Below are 17,808 nucleotides of genomic sequence, written 5' to 3' on the forward strand. Positions count from 1 at the left end.
GCAAAACAAAGTGTTTTTCCATATCTGGGGAACAATGAAGAGTATAAATAATGACCTCTATTTCTTTGAAGATCACATTTCAATGATCCTGTCTTCACTTCCTCCAGTGGTGGAGCCACATTCCTGTGAAAATTCCACTGCCATGAGGCTGTGAACCATGCTAACAAATAGGGAAATGAATGTTCTTAGCTGAAAATTTATTTTCTTTGGGTGATTGTGTTGTTGAGTCTGTCAAAAACTGTGGGCAGCCTGGGAGGCACATAAACACTGACATCCCAAAAGTTGTTTGATGTTAGTGAGGAGAGCCCTGCATCTGAAGAGCATGAGTGAATTCCATAACAGTTTCAAAAGGCAGTTTATTAAAATAACATTTAACTGTCCTGGATAACTAAAATATCTTAATTAGGGGAGAGTTTAGGAAACAAACCAACATTCTGAGAAGCTGATTCTCTCTCTGTCTTGCAGGCAGGCCAAATAAGCCCTTGTGTGTTGAATAAGTCACAGAATAGGTCTGTGACTCTTCAGAGCATCACTTCTCCAAGTACCACTAGTAAAATAACGTGTTCCCCAAAACCTGCTAAGAATGAGTGGGACAGATGCTGCAGATTTCACTTTGACACTCATCCCATCTGGTCAGGTGGTAATCTAAGGGATGACAAAACAGAGGAGTGACACTGGCAAAAAGAATTTCTATCCTAGTTCCTTTAGTCATGTGGTGGACATGTTGGATGAACAGTCAGGGTCACATCCAGCATTGGTAATGCTGAGTTATAGTTCCTGTTCTGTTCTGAAATCCATCACCTCTTCTATCAGGCAGGGATTGATCTCTTCAAGCTGGCAGGCACGGGGCCAGCTAAATGTCACCTCTGCTGTCATGCTCCAACCAGCCTCTTCACAGAATTAGCTACCAAAATATTCATATTATTCTTAAGAGTCTCCTGATGCAACACCGCTTCTGAAAGATCTTAGATCAAACAAATTGATTGCTGCTTCTGCCCTTGGTTCTTGCGACAGTGGATGAATCTGCTTTCTTGTTTTGGGACTTCAGAATGTGGGAATTTTCCCCTTGGTCAGGCTGATCTTTCTCTATCTGATGGCATGAAGTTGAGCCCTTGGAAAGGACAGGGAAGAACAGCAGCAGCTTGGCTCTGAGCAATCACTTTGGCTGGCAGTCTGGGAGAGAACACAGCCTGTTGACTGGCAGTGATATAAATATTCAGGGCTGGATTGACAGTATGCAGGACATAAGCCTGCTGGGAACAGTGAAATTGAGACATGACTTCTTTCCTTCTTTTGTGCTCCTTTGTGAAGGCATGAAGGGTGTCCAGCAACAAGTTCCTTTCCTTCCCCAAAATAAGGTGTTAGAGGACAAATGGAGCTGAGCGACGAGGAGTTGTTGGTATTGTTTTCCTCTTGGTTTCAAGTTCTGCAAACAAAGCTAGAGCTGGTAAGTGAATATTGCTTAGCCTGGCTGGCTGGACCTTCCCAAAGTGCTGAGTCTCAAGGCTGTTCTTGCTTCTCCTCGGCTGAAGAAGGGCTGTGTGAATGACAGAGAGCTTTGGTGTTTTATTGCTGTAGTTCACCCCGTTGCCTATCAGGCTGAGGCTTGATGCAAAAGATAATGAGTTTTGGTGACAGTGAAGAAACAGTTCTCAGTAGTAGTTAGGGGGCTGCATTTAAAATCTGATTAATGTGGTGACATCAGTACTGAGGAATGTTATTTGTGGTCAAAAGAGATCAATGGTTCTACTCCAAGACGTAACCATTATGAAAAAAGCTTTAAATGGCTTTCTAGTATGCCTGTTTCCTGAATGTTAAACTGATCATTAGAGCCCTTTTTAACTTGTCCACTCATGGGTCAGGTAAAACCACCAGGATTATTCAGAAGCACTCATCATATCCAGGATGAATACGAGTGTTAGGCTAAAGAGCAGCAATTCTGCTTATCAACAGACCTAAAACTGCATCAGGTCTGAGATTTTTCCCAGTAATGTAGCTAGAACCTTGAATATTTAACTGTATTGTGGAGTTGCATGTGAAGCAGAACCATTTCATTTCTGTACTTACATTTATGCCCATTATTTCCTTTCTTCCTTTGGGGCATTTTCATGTACACAGCAGGAGCACACCTGAGATGGGCTCTGAAAATTGTTGTGTAATCTCTGTAGGCAAAGAGCATAGCAGGGGAAAGGCATGAAAGGAAAACTACCAGATTGTGAAAGGGAACCAAGACTGACTTTCTGCATTGTTCTTATTGGCACATGCTCTTTCTGCTTCACATTCTTACGTTGCTGAGAAACCCTGTCATCTGCAAACAAAACCAGCTCCTGCAGGATGGAGTGTGTGCTGAATGTAAAGAGGGAGGTGTCTGCAGGCAGCCTACAGAAACCTGCCACGTTGTTTCCATGCACACAAAACGTTCCTCACTTTTTGGTACCAGACTCACCACCCTGACGGGCAACCTGGCTGCACTTAAGGTATTTTATGTCAGGAAGTTTTTCTGAAGACTTGACTTGCATGTTCTTAAGCAGTAAATACAAAGCTGGTATTAAGTTATGCATCATGATCCAAAGCATTGGTCAATGTTGTGTTGAAATTACAGCATGTGGAATTATAGCATGTAATTTTCACCAGGAACACCCATCTCAGGGCTTGTGGCTGTTTCTCCATACTCTTGAAAACACTGGCAGTTTTAGTACTAGATTTGGTAAATTCTTGCAGAGTATCTCTGGTTCATATTTTATTGATTATAGAATTTGATCCTGTAGTATCTTTAATAGTTTGGTCTCTGTCCATTTCTGTGTGTCTTGCCATCCCTTTATCTCAGGATGAAAAAAAGACTTAGTTGTGAATTCCTTTCTGAGCTGTTCCCCAAAATTTACCCACTGAGGGCCATACCTGTCCTTGGATATTTAGAAGTGTAGCTCTAACTAGCAAATGCTGAAATAAATTTTAAAAAAATTAAAATAAAATATATCCCCAGTGGTGAAACAACTGAACATTTTCTCAGGCAAAAGCTGCTTAGCCAGACAGCCTGAGAGCAATGGCCTGGCTGCATTCAAGATCCCGATGGGAAGACACTCCTGGTAAGGAAGCCTTGTCACCAGGAAGCTGCTGGTAGCAGATGGCAGTGCACAGCCTGGGCCAGGGGTCTCCTCACATTCCAGTTCCCCATTATGTCTGCACGGGGCTTCTCTCCTTAATAGGGGAGTAGGAGCTGGGCTTAATGGGCTCTGACTAATGACTAAAAAGGGGAAAAGATGAAGAATTGGCTCCTTTGTGATTTTCCTTTTTTTCTTTCACCCATCTTTGACAGGCTGTAAATGGATTTTCTGTAGCTGCTGCGTTTCACTGGGGAAATGAGCAGGGTGTGTTTTTAGATGATTAGTCATTATCTGTAGGGTTTGTACTCAGCCCTTGCACTGCATCCCTGTGAGACCAAGGAGGCCTTTAAGTTTCCAAGTGGGAATTCCTACTGGGGAAAAAAATTGCCTAAATTCTGTTCATGCCCAAGGCAGTAACAAGACCTGTCTGACTTCATGGCTTGTGACTAAAGCAGGCTCTGGGCAAGCATGTGACTACCTGGCTCCTGTTTAGGAGCTGCCTCTGTGCCACACTCTGTGTCAGCACCGTGGGGAGAGAAAAGACTCCATTGTCTCCATTGCCTCAGCCCACCCTCTTGCCTTTTAGAAGGCTTCAGATTTCCAGATGTTCATGTGTATGTTCAACAGACAGATTTTGGTGATAAGGGTAAGAAATGTAAATGTTTATCTTTCAGGATTAGCATGTCATTCCAACTTCCAGAAAAACTCTGTGGAGTAAATTCCCTGATGCCCCATGTTTGTGCTCTGCTTGCAGAGAGCTTGGCATGTGCCATGTCTCAGTGTTTGTTGGATCAGTATTTCACTGTTACAGTCTTGAAAAAAGAATGAGAGTGATTCATGAATCAAGAATACCACAGTCTGTATAGGGAAAAACCAAAACCAAACCTTTACAATCAGTCTATAATCCAACTAGAAAAAAGTGCTGTCTGTATTGGTAAGTCTTAGGTGAGGCTGTAAGGCAGGGAAGGAAAAAAATTTAATTCAGGCAAGTTTTTTTCAAAGCTGAATAATCTGAGAATATTTGGGCTTTTTTTCAAAGTTCATGGAGTCCCCAGACAGATGCAGCCACCAGCTTTTTCCAAAAGCCCAGTATAGTTATGTCACTGCACTGTGCTGAAAGAGATTGCAGAGGTTATTTAGTGGGGATTCCCACTTGGGTGTTTGTGGGAAGAAATGACCTAGTGCTGTGTCTTGGCAGGTGAAAATGCATGAGGCACAATAGGGGCTGGACAGGAGAAACCCATTTCACAGGTGGGGAAAGTTACAGATAATTTAGACTACATATTTTGGCTTAGGACACCTGAAACATTTGAGAGAACTTTACACAGCATGTTCCTTAGAGCTGAGTGATATCCTGGTGTCTCTAGGACATTTCATATCATCTCACTTGGCACTGAGCAAGAGATCCAGTCTGAAAACAATTAATTGACTCGGTTTACCCAGGTAACACATGGAGATAAATGTTACATTTACAGAGGAAGGTGAGTGGCAGATACAAAATGGATTCTGCTGTTTATTACTCAGAAAGAACAGTAAAGCCTGCCACAGTTTACAGTAAGATCTGTAAACTCTCATCTGCAAGATGAGGAAGTCAAGCCATGAAGATTTAATATCTGTGGAATTCAGGGGAAAGATTCCCTGAGGAGCTGGGGTAATCTGGAGACTAAGGCTGGGGGACAAGGTTTGCTGTCACCTCACAGGTCTGTGTCTCCTTTAACAGTCACCAGTGAATTTTATCATTGTTTCCTCAAATTAAAAAAAAAATTGTTTAAAAAACATAAAAATATTAGAGGGTGTTTGAAGGAAACAAGCATAGAAAAGTGGAAATAACTGTATTTCTCAAAAAGAGGAAGGGAATGAAGTTTTGAGGTGAGGTATGTCTGACAGGAGGATGTATGATTTAAGAAGAGGCTACTCCAGGCTTACTCCAGAGGCCTTTGCTCTGCTGCCATTTACAGTCAGTGGTTCTGCTTCTCCACAAGAAACAAGGGCAAGCCTAAAAACCACAGACACCTCCAGGAGGCAGTTAGGCTCAGCTGGCCTCAATGACACAGGGTAATTAACATAATTGGCATCTCCTTGTTTATGGTAGCTGAGGATCTGGCCAAAACAAGTGCAGTGTGTAGCACAATTGTAACGTACCTTCAATTCACAAAAAATTTGAAACACTTGTAATTGCTGGTGTATCCTGTCAATAACCAAAACAGGCTCAGTCACTCCTGTCTGTTTGAACTCCACCAGGAAGAAGCAGTAGCAGATTTTCTGACTCAGGTATGTAAAATGAAGGCTTTTGTTCAGCCATGACACATTTGGATGTGGTAGATCACCCACACTTTGATAACATAAATAATGAAGTGGTAAAATGCTCTCAGTACCCTACTAATTGGTTACAATGGAAGTAAAGGGCCTTGGTTGAAAATTGCTTAATGGGCAACTTGAGATAGGTTTCCTTTGTTTGAGAGGTTGTTTAGGTGTTTATTGTACTGTACAGATAACAGAGTTTTGGTCAAAAGTTTTTAGCCTAAGTCTAAAGAGCAAGATCAAAGTTCTAGAAGGAAAAGCAGTCTGTTTCAGGCAGGTTTTAATTGCATTTTGGAACAAGAAAAGGACAAAATTATCTGTCTGCTGTTAGTAGATGGAGAGAAAGAAAAGAATGATCAACAGAGCATGGAAATGAAAGAAGAATAATTACAGACCTGTCAGTGAAAGTATTTTTTTCAAACAGGTACTCAGTTTCAGCTGTCTCAGTTTACCCACTGGCTGCTCCCTTCAGTACTTTCACTTTCCATGGCAGAACTTTCACTGATCATTTCTGCAGCTGGACATTCCACATTTCTGCCTTCTCCCTAGAGATAAATACTGAATATCTTACAGCCCTGGTGGTTGCAGTCTGGGCTCTAAGGGGGAAAGGGACATTTATTGAATTAATTTTTCTGCTCAGTCAGAATTTAGTGAAATCTCTGCTTAACTTGCTTGTGATTTTTTGTTATACTTGAGCAGGATTATCTCATGCTTTTGCATGACTGCTATGAATTAAGTCTCTACCAAAGGTTTTACACATCCATCTGCTGTTCCTCTTTACCATATGAATCTGCTGGAAGATCCCATTTGGAAAAGGCTGAAGTTGTGACATCTTTCAGTTATACTGAAGTACTCCTGGATTCCTGGGATCAAACAGGGCTAATTCTGCAGTACAGCCTTGGGGCTGTACAGAAATAATGGGAGCAGGGACTCAGACAAGTTCTCAGGGATAGTTCTTGAAATTCAGGTCCTCTCTTTGGAGCTAATTCTTTATGCACCTCGCTGTTGCTGTTAGGCAACACAGGCTTATTTCCCTGAGTGAAATTCACATGTGCAGGTGAGGCTTGTTGAGTATTTTTGGCTCCAGTGTAAACATGAAAAAATGTAAATCAAAGCGTGCTGGATATGTTTTTATTGCTGTTGCAATCTTGTTGCTTCAAAACACAAACAGTAACATACAATTTAGGGGAAGCTAGAAACTTAAGGTTTATTGGAATATTTACCAGTAAAAAGGCCCAAACTTGCTATCTCTGTGATGATGTAAATTCCTGCAGCCTAATGTAAGTATCTGCTGATGTATGAGGCCTGTAAACATTTCTGCAGTTTTGTAGTCAGAGGATGGATATTTGTCATTAACTGTTTCATAAAAATTGAGTGTAGATCACAGCCTGACAGCCTGGTTTACCCTGTACCTGTTAAAGACAATTGCAGGGGGTTTGTACTGAAGGCCATCATATTTTTGGCTGGAGTCTGCAACTTTTATACACATGAATTATTTTATTTTTTTGAATACTTTTATTGAACTCTGCATGGAAATATTTTCAGTGTGGAGCCTTGGGCAGTGTAAATTATTCAGAGGAGCAATTATTTTGCCTAATTTTTGGCTCCGTTGTAACAGGAATTATAATTTAAACACCTATCAGAAATATATTTGTAGTAACTGAAGCAGCAAATAGACTTTCTAAAATGTGCCTTGAGAAAGGACATATCACTTGCTAAACATTGGAGAGAAATTTACAGGAGTGAAAAAACGTTGGGTTTATGTAGGCTGGAAGACAAAGTCTAAATTTGTCAGATGGACTTGTCTGTGTCCCTGCATTTGACTTGTCATGCTACAGGTATTTAGGAAAATGGAGGTGAATTTTTTATCTGACTACATTTAAAAAGAAACTTACTGTCAATGTTGTGGGCCAAATAAAATCTGGTCTCAGTGCTCACACTCCTGTGATTTCAGCTGAAGTGCTTATGGCAAATCAGATCTGGGCTTGACTATCAACCATTTGTTGATCTTTTTACAAAAGATCAAATTAAAATCTTGCTGTCATCAAGCAAATCTCTACTGAGGTTCCACTCATTCCAACTAATTTCAGACCACGTCACCCATTGGCCTGATTTTTTACATAATGGGATACTTAGCATGGGTTTTGGTCTTTGTATGGATACCTGGGAACACTGAAATATATTCTGTCATTTGCCCAACATTTTGAGCCAAGTTTTCCATGTTAAATAATTACATCTGGATGAAGTTATAAACTCAGATTAGTACTTTACACTGCTGAGTCAGCTTCACCAATTTAGTATGGAAATGTGTTCGATTGTGTAAGATTCCCTGCTGCAACACCTCTCTTACTGAAACCTTTCCTAACAGAGCAAATCTACTGACTCAGGTAAGAACACTCATTTTTTTCCCAGAACCATGGAAGTGTAGCCATTCAGAGATGTGCACCAGGTCTTGTAATTTATATTTTCTGACTGCTGTACAATGGCAAGGGCTTCAGCAGCATCTTTGTGTGCCAGGCTGGAGTTCACTTTGCGTGCCCAGCACTAGAAACGTGTGGCTGATAAGCTGATGCACTTTTTATCTACTTTGGAGCCTGACTGACATCTCCAAACACTGTTGTATCTAAACAGCTTGAATATGTGACCTCATTCCTTAAATACCATCACTTGAACAGCTCTTGTTGCTAAAATAAAAACAGTGTTGATTCTCATTTGTGAAAACTCCCCCAGCCCTCTGACAGCCCAAACCCAACCACACCTCCTTTTACTACGATTAAAGGGTTCATTTGTAGCCATTCCACTCTCTTCATGTTACCCTGTGACTGGCACACAAATTCAGGCACACGGAAAAGAAACTGTTCCTCGGGAACAGTTCCCAAGGTAAATGATCCCAGAAAGGTGAAGTGGCTTCGTTTTGTTTTCTTAGGCTGACAAGTAGTTTAACTACTCTCTAAACTGAGGGAAGACTGGAGTTGAGCCAAGCTTTCCAGAAAAAAAGAGGCCAGGATCAGCTTTCCCCTTTTATGCTGGTTTTTAATGCTCAGAAACAGGCCCTCTGCATCGCAGGCCTGTGTCAGTGCTGTGTTAAATATAACTAGAGTTTTGAAAGCACAAGCTATGCCCTCCATTCAAACACAACCACTTGTCTCTCTGCAAACAGTTTCTGTTAAAAAAATCTTAGAATTTTCATCTCTGAAGACCATTTCCGTGGAAGAGTTGAGGTGCACATCCTCTGAAAAGTAAATTTTAAAAAATAGGGTTTTTTTTAGTGAACATACTTATTTCTTAATCCTTAAGCAGACTTTTTAATTTTGTGCTGAAAATCTCCAAAGAGAACTCACTACTTTTAATTTTTTCATCTGGTGATAGAAACTGCCATCAGGGTTAGTGTCTGATTGTCTGTCACCTGCTTCTTAAAGCTCAGTATTGTTTTGGTAAGGGAGGAGTGACAGAGAGTGACAAGAGAGTGACAACAGCCATCTGTATTTTCATTTACAGCAACCAGATTCAGCATTTTTTTTTTGGAAATAAAGGACTTTCACATAGCTTTGGACCCCAAACCTGCATTTTGGGGGGAAAAAGGGTAAAAACTCTTACTGTAACTGGTGATCACAGCAGGTTGGACACGCCTGCAGGAGAAAGGCAGTGCTGCTGACTTGCCCATTGTCCTGGTGGGACAGCGAGGCCTCGGGCCAGCCCGAGTTCGGCGCTTGGAAGGTGAGGGAGTCGCTGCTGCAGGGAAAGCGCTCGGTGCAAACTCCACAAAGCTCCGAGGGTCAAGAGGAAGCACCTTGGGGCCAAGATTGAATGTGGCTGGCAACCAGGGTAACTAAGCTTCTGAGGGAGTTATGTGCTTACTCTGCCTGCTGCCAACAAAACTCCTGCCAACATCTTTTTGTAGCGGATGAAGTCTATTAATTCTGCATGCATACACAGCAGCAGAGAGGGTCTGACATCACGCTGGCCTCAATGGAACAAAACACAGACATGAGGAAGGGCAGGCGCATCCCAAAGTGGCAAGGAAGTGGATTGGCAATGTTCCCAAAAAGCAAGGAGAAGCATTTCACTCCCACGAAGGCACTGGCTGTGTGCTGGCCCCTAGGAGCTCTGTGAGATGTTGTAAAGGGAACACAGTTTAAGGATATCTAGAGAACACAGGCATTTTCTCTGCTCGTACTGCAATGATTTGCAGACTTCTTAACACTCTGCTTGCAGAGGACTCAGGTGCACTGAGTGCACAGAAGTGGCAGATGGAATCCTGTAATGATTTTTAATTACATCTTTGTGATACTTGGCATATGAATGAAATTTAGGCTTCCTGATGGTTTTATTAGATCCGTAAGTGAAAAATTTACAGACTGAAGGAAAGAGCTGAAAATGGGACTGTGAGGAGATCCATAATGAGTGATTTAATGAAGTAGTTAAATCCGCTGTAGAACACAAATTGTTTTTAATTGGAAACGTTAGACAGTTTAATCTTTCTATCAAATGTTCAGAGGAAATCAAATACCCTGTTGTATAAAAAGCAGCTGGGACACAGGGAGAATGGCCCTTATATCAGTGCTCTGTAAGAGGTCAATGACAATTTTAATTGATGCTATTTCAGTTCTTGTGGTATGGTGGTAACTAGAATAGAAATATCTGAACCGCTTGTTCTTAGAAATGTGTAGACTTTATCCAGGAGAATTTTCAGCTTAGAATCAAGTACAAGGATTCGATGAAATCTGCAAATACAAAAAAATGGGTGCAGTTAAAGATCATTTTGTGGGTGCATCCCATTCTATTTATTTCTGAAAAATACATTGAGTGGCAACATTCACTTATGTTCAAAGACACACTTAGCAGTGTGGCCAGATATCATTAAAAATGCAGCTTGTACAAAACCTAGTATTACAGTTCTAGAAAAAAGTTTTTAAACAATTGCTTTAAAACCTTTTCTTGATTTTTTTTAAACTTTGCAAAGCCCTTTTTATGCCTCTTTCTATGTCAGCCTGAGAGCACAGCATGGTCCTACTAAATCCATCTCTTTGGTGTCAGTGTTGCATACCATCCTAAATAGAAACTAAAGGAATGGGAATATGGGCTCAAGTTGGAATAATAGCAGTATTCCCAGCTTGGTTTTGCTTTTTTCAAATACACAGAGGAAGATTGCTGGGTCCATTAGAGACAGTAACAGGAAACAGAATGTAACTAATTTTGAAGGTAGATTATTTCTAAAGTTTATCTGTCAGGAGACCTGCATTCATTCATTCATTAAAAAAAGAAATCTCTGGTCTTTTGGTCTTTGCTATGGACTGAAAGATTTAGTAGAGAGCACTGGGAGGTGTTTTTTCCCTCTGCACTAAACACCTGAAGGTGGACTTTGTGGGTCAGGGACACAGGGGGAGTTTGTGCCAGACTTAGATTGCAGTGTGGTTCCTCTGCTGACACTGAGCTCTTCCTGGAGCCCACGTTGCTCGTGGGTCACCTGGAGCACATCCGGCCTGAGTGCAGCCAGCCAGGGGCTGAGCTCACACTGGCCCCTCAGAGGGGCTCTGCTGCAGCAGCCTGAATCCATAAAGCTGAGTCTCATCCAATAGCTCATTGCTGAAAAAACTTGCCTCTGATTTTAGTCACAATATACATAACATGGACTCTCTAGAGCTAATCTTTACCCAGGCTGGTAAAAATTAAGGTCGCTTCCCTTTTCCCAGAAGCAAATACACTTTTGCATGGTTCCACACATTTCTGGGGTTTATCAACATCATTAACGTGTAAGGCTGTGCTGTGCATTCTTAGAAGGAGGTTGTTCTCCTTCCACTGCAGAGCTGTGCAGAAAAGCTCCCTCTGGAGAACCAAGAGGGAGATGATTTCATGCCCAGAGCGTGGTCCCTAATCCACAGCTCCAACCATTGCAGCAGGGCTTCCCATCAGTCCTCGTGGGACTTCAAACCCTTGTGGGCACTGGGGATTATATCAGTACTGGTGACTGTGTTAGGATAACACCAACTTTCTGTGTGTCCTTTGTCCCCTGCTTGCTTTCCCAGACTGTTGTTATTTTGGCTCACTTGTGTTTCTCCCTTGATCCCAGCAGTCCCTGGGTTGGTGGCTGAACTGTCACTCCTGTACACACTCAGAAATAGAAATGCTGAGCTGAGCAGCTGCATCTCTTCAACTGTACATTTCCAGGTCTGAACAACTTCTGTTTTTTCTCCCCAGCCCCATTGTGCTTTCAAGGTTTTAGGTGCAATCCTTCCAAAGAGCATTAATCATATTAAAGGTTTAATCACAATAATGGTTTTGCTTATTACTGTTATTATACATTCAAATGTCTTCTCAGCTTTTATTTGTGGGTGGGTTTTTTTGCTTAATCAAGTGATTGAGGATGCATTATTAGTCTACAAGAAATTTAATCGGAGTGATATTCATAAATGCAGACTCAAATTTGTTATTATTCAATAAATGAATGCATGGCTGTTTCAGAGTATTTTCTCAGGATAGCACCTTCCTATTTTGATATCTTTGTACAACTGGAACAAGCAGAATGGAAGGTCAGGCTATGAAGTCAGTGCTGGCCATACAGAGAGCAGTGCAACAACTATCTCTTGATAGTTGCACCAGATTCTCCTTCTCTTGCCTTTAGGTGCCCATAAGCAGCTGCATTTTACTGTAGTAACACTTAATTCACATCTCTGAGAGAAAAATTGGTCCTCAGAAATAAATTTTGAATAAAAAGGTGAGTAGAGAAAATATAGACTTAATTGTATACCTAAAATAACAGAACTGACTCAAACTGTAGATACATTCAGTGCAGCAAGGGAACCTGAAATTAGAATTTTTTTTTCTTTTGTCTTCTGCTTCATTGGTTTTTCTGCTTGTAACGAGGGCTTTATGCCCTTTTCTTTCTTCTGTCTTCTTTTCAAATAAAACTGAATCAAACTATTAATACATTCAGTACAGCAAGGTAACCCAAAATTACACTTTTCACTGTTTCTTTGCCTCATCTATTTTTGTGCTAGAAAAGGGGATTTCTTGCCCTTTCCCTTTTGTCTTCATCTGTTACAATTTCTGTACATTAGGCTCATGATTCATTTCACTCTTTTCTCCTAACCCTCTCATGTCTGGCCACAGGCCACTTTTCCAAAACCCCAGGGATACAGATTCCATTTTGTTCTGCTTTCTTCTTTCTCCATCTGCTGATGGCTGACTCTGCTTGGCTTGTCCTCCCATCCCAAAGCTTGCTCAGCAACCAGCACAGCTTCTATCCACAGCTTCCATCCACAACTTCCCACCTTCCCCGTTTGCCATTTCCATCTCTCTCCCATGTTGCTGGGGAGCCCCAAAATTCCCATCTCCAGTGCCGGTTGCTCTGCCTGAGAAAATGACTTTATTCAGGCACGAGGGCAGGAACTGCCAGCTGTTCTCCAGGCTGGCTCTATGAGGTTGCCAGGATTTTTGGGAGAGCAGCACACAGCCGATGGCAGGGCCAGAGCTTCTGTGTGGCAGCACTGAGAACACAAATGCAGCAATCATGTGGGCTCCTTATCCAGGTATTGCCAAACCCCAAACCCGCCTATCCTGTCCAATCCCCTGTGATGTTGCCCCGGGTGACACAGCTACAAACACATATATCCCACACAGATATCTGTGTGCTGCCAAGGCTCAGAGAGGATTTTGGACCAAAGCAGTCCTGTGCTGACATGACACAGAACAAATGATAACGAAGTTGGTCTTTGTATCGTGCCATAACTTCATGGGCAGAACTCCTTCAGGCTCCTCTGAAGTTTGCCGGTGTGGGTTACCAGCTTGGCCAGTGCTCCCAGCTGAGCGTCTGCTCTGGCTGCCCAGTGGGAGAAATCTGATTGGAAAAGATTTGAGAAAGCCCCTGGTGGCAGAAGGTATTTATAGCCCCGCACAGCGTCAGGGGCTGCCTCCGGCACTGCGGGCTCGCAGTGCTGCATCTGTAAATCGCAGATTATGGGGGCTTTGCCTTAGGAGCTTACAGCTGAGGAGGGCTCACAGGAGTGTGTGCCCTTACCTGTCAGAGAGCAGACAGTGCCTGGCAATGGAGCTAAACCAGGTACTATGGGATGTTATTCTGAGCTCTCTTGGATTTTCTCAGTGCGTGTCTATCTTTCCTTACTTGTTCTAGACCTGCCTTGCAAATCCAAGCAAATCCCAAACATTCAAGAGAAAACAACTGCCCAAGAATGGGAAGTGGAAAAGCTGACTGCTCTTTTTCCACTGACCCCTTTGGTTTGTTGTTGCCTCAGTTTTCCAAAACACCCCTACGCAACACGTCTTTCATCCACCTGTTGTAGTGAGCTTTGTGAACTGTGTGTGGGAGGAATTGACTTCATGACGTGCCAGTGTTGTGTAACTCACTGAGCCTTGGTTCTTGACTGGGGAGCCTGAGCACTCCAGAGGGTAAACTGAACCTAATTAGTGTCCAACAGCCAGTCTGATAGATTTGGCTTTTTTGGTTCACATTTTGGATATGTGTTTATCCATCCATCCACCCATAAATATGCCACACACAACTATAAATGCAAAAATACTTAGACTGAAGGAATATCTATAATTTGAACTAAAATTTCTAAGCAGAGAGGAAAAAAAAATCCCTAACACAATGTAAAACTTGCATATTAGTAGGAATGCAATAAAAATTTAATTATCATGCAGTTGCCATAAAACAATCTAAAACTGAACCAATGTATCATATACTGTGTATTTATATGGTGGCACCTGATTTCATTGTCAAAGCAGTTTAAATAGCTCTTGCTATTTCTGAAAAATATGAGTGATGACATCCCATGCTATTTTTAGGAATAATATATTTATCTTTATTTAGTTGCACTTAGATGGATGCTATATGGGGAAGTAAGAATTACCCAGTCCTGGGCTGTTTTAGTCTGGGAGAACTAAAGTTAATGGTTTGTGATGGTGCCAGTGCTGATCTTTCTGTTCTGTGGGGCAGCAGCTGGAGGTCTGGTCCATTTTGGAATCTCTTTTTGTCTGCTCCCAGCTGTCTTCCCTCTTATCCCATAGTGGAATACATAAATTACTTTTACAAGTTCAGCATTCTGGAGCAGTCATAGAAGTGGATTTTAAAGGGGGAAAAAATCCTCAGATGAGGGAAGAGAGGCTGATTCTCCTGAGGCTGATAGCAGTAACTATCACTCATCTCATGGAAAAGCCAGGATGGAATATTACACTTACTTAATATAGAAAGCATATCCTTTGTGTGCCTTACAATTCTTCTTCTTCTTATACTCTGGAAGAAAAAGAAAGGATACTTGCTTCAAAGAAGAATTCAGTGCAACAATTGAACATCAGTATGAACTCCCAAGCTATAAGGAGGGCTAAACCAGGTCAGATGAGCAGAACATGAGGGAAAGGATGATCTGCTGAGGGGCTTTGCCTCCAAGTGGGCTGAATCTGAGGATGCTGTGAGACAAGAGTAGAAGGAAAGCATGACACTTCCATAAGTACTGCAAAGGCACCACATGAGTGATCAGAGGTACATTTGACCATCACATCAGCTGTATGAGCACCCTGAAGTATCAAGAAACTGCCTAAATATCATGTGGGATCACCAGTTATTGAGCAAAATGGAGGAATTTTTACATCTAACTAATAGGGGCAAGGAGGTTGTCTTCTCACCATCCGAGGAATGTATTTGAAATGCCAATCAATAGGCAGGCCTTTGTTTTGGGTCTCTGCTTTTTTACTAGGATACCTACTAAACAGTTCTGCACTGTAAGAAATAGTGTTGCTAAAAGAACAAATAAAATTGACATGAATTCAGTGGCAGCCTAAAAGGGATCACATATCTGTGTGCCTTGCTCCTCCTCCAGATGACTCCTCCTCCAGTCTAGGTAAAAAACTGCTGCTGGTGTAGTGTCCAAAAACTGCTCATGGAGACTGGCTTTACAGCCCACTGCAGAGCTGAAGAATTATGTAATTATATGGTTTACATTTCCCTGGAAGTGTTCAAGGTTGGTCTTGAAACAACTTGTTCTAGAAAGGTATCCCTGCCTATGGAATATGGGGGTGAGGGGAGAGAATGAAATGGTCTTGAAGGTCCCTTCCAGCCCAAATCATTTTATGATTGCATGATCTTATTCTTTTAATCACTGTCATTTACAAGAATTCTGTTGAATCAATTTAGTTGGATAAGTCTTAAAGAAAGAGTGCTATTCTAAATTCTGATTTTATTTTCAAAAACTTCTAAACTGATTGGGATTTTTTAAATTTACCCTGGCATTTCTCCCCAGGATATAGTCAAGTTATTTCCAGGCTCATATGTTAAAACTTATACTGTTTAGCAACCTGATTCTACCTGATGGAATAAATCCAGTAAATCTTAGCTAACAGCCAGTGCTGAAGTAATAATTTGAGCAGATGTTACATGTCATTCAAGTAGTTAGTTTTTACTGAAATATGTTAGTTTTTCACAAGATACAATGAGAACAGTAAAAACTATGTCTGCACTGAAAAAAAAAAAAAGGATTGAAAATGGTTTAGAGTAAGGGATACCTGCCAAACATCATGCTCTAGAAATCTGAAGAACTTTGTTTTTCTTTAGGGACTAAAGTAGCCCTGTGCCACTTCTTTTCCATGTGCTGTTTTCTCAGTATCTTTTCCTTTCATTTCTGCTCCTTTTTACAGGATATATCAGAAAGACTTCAGCCTACAGGATTCCTTTTATTCCCTTGCCAACACTGTGGTTGCACTTAGGTAATCCTTCACCACTGGCATGACTCACCTAAAATACATCCCTATCTACACCAGTCAGAAACTAGTTCCAAACCAGTAAAACAAGCAAATTCAAGTTTCCTATAGCTCCAGGTCTTACACTGTTTGCATCTCTGTCCTGGAATATCTTCAGTCGTTCTCTCATCCTCCTTTTTGGTTTTGCCATCTGGGTAAATGACAGACAGGCAGGCTTGTAAAAACTACTTATATATACACCAGTGGAATGGGGAACCACCAGCTTCTCCTGGCTCCCTCTGCACTGGACAGCTCATCAGCTCTTTCTAATTCTAACTAACCAGCTGCTGGTTTCTACAAAACTATCAGGAATTCAATATCCTTGAATCTTCTGCCACTGCCATAGTTAAGTGAAATTGCCCAAAGTGTTCAAAAGCTGGAATATTTTGTCTGGGGAAAGGTGAGGGAGGTAAAGGGCCTCAGTGTATGACCAGCTGGACGTGGTACTGAGAAAGCAGGGAAGTCATGTTGGACATTTCTTAGCTGTCCTATCTTTGTCTGACCCAGATAAAAGGAAGAGCTCCCTAAATACTCTAAGAAAGAAGCCTCAGTCCTGGTGGTGTTGCCAAAGCTGCCCTACATTCCGTCATCCCCCGTCAGAAATGCTCCGTGGCCCCAAGTACCACCATGACCCAGCTGAAGACTCCAGCTGCTGGAGCCTGCTAAAGGCATTTGCAAGGGACAAGTTGCTGAGAAGTGAGCAAAGTTCTGGAAAACAGCAGCTCTTCCTTTCAAATGTGAGTTCAGATCAATGTGCTGCTCCCTCTGCATGCTTTGCCTGTATAGTTAAGTTTCCTAATTCCAATAGTGATGCCATCAGCCTTATCTACAGTAATGGTGAAATTGTTGCCCCCATCAATCTGTTTGTTTTCTCCTAGGGCACATTTGGTAGCCAAGGAAATAACCCTGAATGTTGGTTACCAGGCTGTTTCTTTCCTATGTGGGTCAATATCAATGCTGAGAAAGAGCAAAAATTGATCTCTAATATAAATTATATACACTTTTCCCTTTACAAAGCAAAGCAGCTTAAATCCCAATTTATTATAGCTGCAAGAAATCTCTAAATTTTAAAAAAGCTCTTAAAATAATGTAGGTAAAATGCCATGATGTCAGAGTGCTCATTCTTGCTGTTGTAAGTTCTAGTCACTGAGTGAGTGACATCACTAGCTCAGCACCTGGAGTCAGAATGTGGAGGAGATTTAAAACAAAAATTAGGATGGGGGAACATTAATTAGAAAAAGTAGTTGATACTATCTGGAGCTGTTTGTTAATGGAGAATGGATTTATTTTTTTGTCTAGATCCAATTAAACTGATGGTCCTTATGTTCCTCAAGAGTGAGAAGTATTATGGCCAAACTGTAAGGGAATAATTTAATTGTATTTCTTAAAAGTGTGAGGGGCTGACAAGTAGTAACATTAAACCTAATGTGGGGAATTACATGTATTCTGAGAATTACAAAATCCTGGGGGTGTCATAAGACATGAAGTTAACTGTATTGTCTTTTAAGTAAGACCAAAGGGGTTCTTCCCAAGAAAAAAGAGTAATCAGACCAAATTCCCATTAACAGTGGATCCCTGTGCAGCTTTAGAGAGGTGAGTTTTTCATGTCACAGTCTCATTTGCTGGAGAACATTGTCATTGTTTTGGTTCC

General features: G+C 41.5%; 1 long non-coding RNA gene across 2 annotated transcripts; it reads left to right on the forward strand.

The window, feature by feature from the left end:
- Positions 1-1,022: 1,022 nt before the first annotated feature.
- Positions 1,023-17,516, forward strand: LOC121342662. Of its 2 annotated transcripts, XR_005953592.1 has the most exons (4): positions 1,023-1,447; positions 16,056-16,124; positions 16,665-16,894; positions 17,457-17,516. It is a non-coding gene; the product is annotated as an uncharacterized LOC121342662 (long non-coding RNA). The 2 variants fall into 2 exon arrangements; XR_005953591.1 differs by lacking the exon at positions 16,056-16,124.
- Positions 17,517-17,808: the final 292 nt, after the last annotated feature.

This window comes from Onychostruthus taczanowskii, unplaced genomic scaffold (assembly GCF_017590055.1).
Source record: "Onychostruthus taczanowskii isolate IOZ18803 unplaced genomic scaffold, ASM1759005v1 scaffold55, whole genome shotgun sequence".
NCBI classification, from domain to species: Eukaryota; Metazoa; Chordata; class Aves; order Passeriformes; family Passeridae; genus Onychostruthus; species Onychostruthus taczanowskii.